This window comes from Osmerus eperlanus, chromosome 23, assembly GCF_963692335.1.
Source record: "Osmerus eperlanus chromosome 23, fOsmEpe2.1, whole genome shotgun sequence".
NCBI lineage: Eukaryota > Metazoa > Chordata > Actinopteri > Osmeriformes > Osmeridae > Osmerus > Osmerus eperlanus.
The window spans coordinates 12,456,568-12,461,567 of NC_085040.1; the positions used below are offsets into that span (position 1 = coordinate 12,456,568).

Below are 5,000 nucleotides of genomic sequence, written 5' to 3' on the forward strand. Positions count from 1 at the left end.
TGCAGAAGTTTCTCGAACTCTTTTTGTCTACGCATGTTTTGTGACAACAAATCGATCAAAGCAGCAACCAGAACATGGCTCGTTGGTCTCGTGGTATGATTCTCGCTTAGGGTGCAGGGAGCCTTTGTCTAAGCATTTTTTGTGACAACAAATCGATCAATCGAATCAGCAACTAGAGCGTGGCTCGTGGGTCTAGGGGTATGATTCTCGCTTAGGGTGCGAGAGGTCCCGGGTTCAAATCCCCGACGAGCCCATTACTTCTACAGCCCATTGCTGTAGAAGGAGGTAACCTGGCAAAGAGGGCTCCTGTTCTATTCCCAGATCAATCCTTTTCCAAACGTAGATCGGGCTGATTTGCTGCAGAAATTTCACAGCTCTTTTTGTCTAAGCATTTTTTACGACAAAAAATCGATCAAAGCAGCAACCAGAACATGGCTCGTTGGTCTTGTGGTATGATTCTCGCTTAGGGTGCAGGGAGCCTTTGTCTAAGCATGTTTTGTGACAACAAATCGATCAATCGAAGCAGCAGCTGGAGCATGGCTCGTTGGTCTAGGGGTATGATTCTCGCTTAGGGTGCGAGAGGTCCTGGGTTCAAATCCCGGACGAGCCCATTACTTCTATAGCCCATTGCTGTAGAAGGAGGTAACCTGGCAAAGAGGGCTCCTGTTCTATTCCCAAATCAGTCCTTTTCCAAACGTAGATCAAGGTGATTTTCTGCAGAAGTTTCTCGAACTCTTTTTGTCTACGCATGTTTTGTGACAACAAATCGATCAAAGCAGCAACCAGAACATGGCTCGTTGGTCTCGTGGTATGATTCTCGCTTAGGGTGCAGGGAGCCTTTGTCTAAGCATTTTTTGTGACAACAAATCGATCAATCGAATCAGCAACTAGAACGTGGCTCGTGGGTCTAGGGGTATGATTCTCGCTTAGGGTGCGAGAGGTCCCGGGTTCAAATCCCCGACGAGCCCATTACTTCTACAGCCCATTGCTGTAGAAGGAGGTAACCTGGCAAAGAGGGCTCCTGTTCTATTCCCAAATCAGTCCTTTTCCAAACGTAGATCGGGGTGATTTTCTGCAGAAGTTTCTCGAACTCTTTTTGTCTACGCATGTTTTGTGACAACATATCGATCAATGCAGCAACCAGAACATGGCACATTGGTTTTGTGGTATGATTCTCGCTTAGGGTGCAGGGAGCCTTTGTCTAAGCATGTTTTGTGACAACAAATAGATCAATCGAAGCAGCAACTACAACATGGCTCGTTGGTCTAGGGGTATGATTCTCGCATAGGGTGCCAGAAGTCCTGGGTTCAAATCCTGGACGAGCCCATTACAGTATGCTGTTGAAAGAGGTAACCTGGCAAAGAGGGCTGCTGTTCTATTGCCAAATCTGTCATTTACCCAAGGTCGATCGGGGTGATTTGCTGCGAAAGTTTCTCCAGCTCTTTATGTCTAAGCATGTTTTGTGACAACAAATCGAACAAAGCAGCAACCAGAACATGGCTCGTTGGTCTAGGGGTATGATTCTCGCTTTGGGTGAGAGAGGTCCCGGGTTCAAATTCCGGACGAGCCCATTACTTCTACAGCCCATTGCTGTAGAAGGAGGTAACCTGGCAAAGAGGGCTCCTGTTCTATTCCCAAATCAGTCCTTTTCCAAACGTAGATCGGGGTGATTTTCTGCAGAAGTTTCTCGAACTCTTTTTGTCTACGCATGTTTTGTGACAACAAATCGATCAATCGAAGCAGCAGCTGGAGCATGGCTCGTTGGTCTAGGGGTATGATTCTAGTTTAGGGTGCAAGAGGTCCCGTGTTCAAATCCAGGATGAGCCCATTACAGTATGCTGTTGAAGGAGGTAACCTGGCTCCTGTTCTATTCCCAAATCAGTCCTTTTCCAAACGTAGATCAAGGTGATTTTCTGCAGAAGTTTCTCGAACTCTTTTTGTCTACGCACGTTTTGTGACAACAAATCGATCAAAGCAGCAACCAGAACATGGCTCGTTGGTCTCGTGGTATGATTCTCGCTTAGGGTGCAGGGAGCCTTTGTCTAAGCATGTTTTGTGACAACAAATCGATCAAAGCAGCAACCAGAACATGGCTCGTTTGTCTAGGGGTATGATTCTCGCTTTGGGTGAGAGAGGTCCCGGGGTCAAATCCCGGACAAGCCCTTTACAGTAAGTTGTTGAAGGAGGTTATTTAGTGAAGAGGGCTCCTGTTCTATTCCCAAATCTGTCTTTTACCCAACGTCGATCTGGGTGATTTGCTGCAGAAGTTTCTCCAGCCTTTTTTGAATATGCGTGTTTTGCGACAAAAAATCGATCAATGCAGCAACCAGAACATGGCTCGTTGGTCTTGTGGTATGATTCTCGCTTAGGGTGCAGGGTGCCTTTGTCTAAGCATGTTTTGTGACAACAAATCGATCAATCGAAGCAGCAGCTGGAGCATGGCTCGTTGGTCTAGGGGTATGATTCTCACATAGGGTGCTAGAGGTCCTGGGTTCAAATCCCGGACAAGCCCTTTACAGTAAGTTGTTGAAGGAGGTTATTTAGTGAAGAGGGCTCCTGTTCTATTCCCAAATCTGTCTTTTACCCAACGTCGATCTGGGTGATTTGCTGCAGAAGTTTCTCCAGCCTTTTTTGAATATGCGTGTTTTGCGACAAAAAATCGATCAATGCAGCAACCAGAACATGGCTCGTTGGTCTCGTGGTATGATTCTCGCTTAGGGTGCAGGGAGCATTTGTCTAAGCATGTTTTGTGACAACAAATCGATCAATCGAAGCAGCAACTGGAACATGGCTCGTTGGTCTAGAGGTATGATTCTCACTTTAGGTGAGAGAGGTCCTGGGTTCAAATCCCGGACGAGCCTATTACTTCTACAGCCCATTGCTGTAGAAGGAGGTAACCTGACAACGAGGGCTCCTGTTCTATTCCCAAATCAGTCCTTTTCCAAACGTAGATCGGGGTGATTTTCTGCAGAAGTTTCTCGAACTCTTTTTGTCTACGCATGTTTTGTGACAACAAATCGATCAAAGCAGCAACCAGAACATGGCTCGTTGGTCAGGGGTATGATTCTCGCTTTCATGCGAGAGGTCCCGGGTTCAAATCCCGGACGAGCCCATTACTTCTACAGCCCATTGCTGTAGAAGGAGGTAACCTGGCAAAGAGGGCTCCTGTTCTATTCCCAGATCAATCCTTTTCCAAACGTAGATCGGGCTGATTTGCTGCAGAAATTTCACAGCTCTTTTTGTCTAAGCATTTTTTACGACAACAAATCGATCAATCGAAGCAGCAACTGGAACATGGCTCGTTGGTCTAGGGGTATGATTCTCACATAGGGTGCTAGAGGTCCTGGGTTCAAATCCCGGACGAGCCCATTACAGTATGCTGTTGAAGGAGGTAACATGGCAAAGAGGGCTCCGTTTCTTTTCCCAAATCAGTCCTTTACCCAACGTATATCGGGGTGATTTGCTGCAGAAGTTTCTCCAGCTCTTTTTGTCTACTCATTCTTTGTGACAACAAATCGATCAAAGCAGTCACCAGAACATGGCTCGTTGGTCTAGGGGTATGATTCTCGCTTTGGGTGAGAGAGGTCCCGGGTTCAAATTCCGGACGAGCCCATTACTTCTACAGCCCATTGCTGTAGAAGGAGGTAACCTGGCAAAGAGGGCTCCTGTTCTATTCCCAGATCAATCCTTTTCCAAACGTAGATCGGGCTGATTTGCTGCAGAAATTTCACAGCTCTTTTTGTCTAAGCATTTTTTACGACAAAAAATCGATCAAAGCAGCAACCAGAACATGGCTCGTTGGTCTTGTGGTATGATTCTCGCTTAGGGTGCAGGGAGCCTTTGTCTAAGCATGTTTTGTGACAACAAATCGATCAATCGAAGCAGCAGCTGGAGCATGGCTCGTTGGTCTAGGGGTATGATTCTCGCTTAGGGTGCGAGAGGTCCTGGGTTCAAATCCCGGACGAGCCCATTACTTCTACAGCCCATTGCTGTAGAAGGAGGTAACCTGGCAAAGAGGGCTCCTGTTCTATTCCCAAATCAGACCTTTTCCAAACGTAGATCGGGGTGATTTTCTGCAGAAGTTTCTCGAACTCTTTAGTCTACGCATGTTTTGTGACAACAAATCGATCAGTCGAAGCAGCAGCTGGAGCATGGCTCGTTGGTCTAGGGGTATGATTCTAGCTTAGGGTGCAAGAGGTCCCGTGTTCAAATCCAGGATGAGCCCATTACAGTATGCTGTTGAAGGAGGTAACCTGGCAAAGAGGGCTCCTGTTCTATTCCCAAATCAGTCCTTTTCCAAACGTAGATCAAGGTGATTTTCTGCAGAAGTTTCTCGAACTCTTTTTGTCTACGCACGTTTTGTGACAACAAATCGATCAAAGCAGCAACCAGAACATGGCTCGTTGGTCTAGGGGTATGATTCTCGCTTTGGGTGAGAGAGGTCCCGGGTTCAAATCCCGGACAAGCCCTTTACAGTAAGTTGTTGAAGGAGGTTATTTAGTGAAGAGGGCTCCTGTTCTATTCCCAAATCTGTCTTTTACCCAACGTCGATCTGGGTGATTTGCTGCAGAAGTTTCTCCAGCCTTTTTTGAATATGCGTGTTTTGCGACAAAAAATCGATCAATGCAGCAACCAGAACATGGCTCGTTGGTCTCGTGGTATGATTCTCGCTTAGGGTGCAGGGAGCCTTTGTCTAAGCATGTTTTGTGACAACAAATCGATCAATCGAATCAGCAACTAGAACGTGGCTCGTGGGTCTAGGGGTATGATTCTCGCTTAGGGTGCGAGAGGTCCCGGTTCAAATCCCCGACGAGCCCATTACAGTATGCTGATGAAGGAGGTAACATGTCAAAGAGGGCTCCTGTTCTATTCCCAAATCAGTCCTTTACCCAACGTAGATCGGTGTGATTTGCTGCGGAAGTTTCTCCAGCTCTTTATGTCTAAGCATGTTTTGCGACAACAAATCGATCGAAGCAGCAACCAGAACATGGCTCGTTGGT

General features: G+C 46.8%; 2 non-coding genes across 2 annotated transcripts; both read left to right on the forward strand.

Annotated features, from left to right (window-relative positions):
- The first annotated feature begins 538 nt into the window (after positions 1 to 538).
- trnap-agg (transfer RNA proline (anticodon AGG)) lies at positions 539 to 610 on the forward strand. The gene has a single exon. It is a non-coding gene; the product is annotated as a tRNA-Pro (tRNA).
- A 3,287-nt stretch (positions 611 to 3,897) lies between these two features.
- Positions 3,898 to 3,969, forward strand: trnap-agg (transfer RNA proline (anticodon AGG)). Its single transcript has one exon. It is a non-coding gene; the product is annotated as a tRNA-Pro (tRNA).
- The last annotated feature ends 1,031 nt before the right edge of the window (positions 3,970 to 5,000 follow it).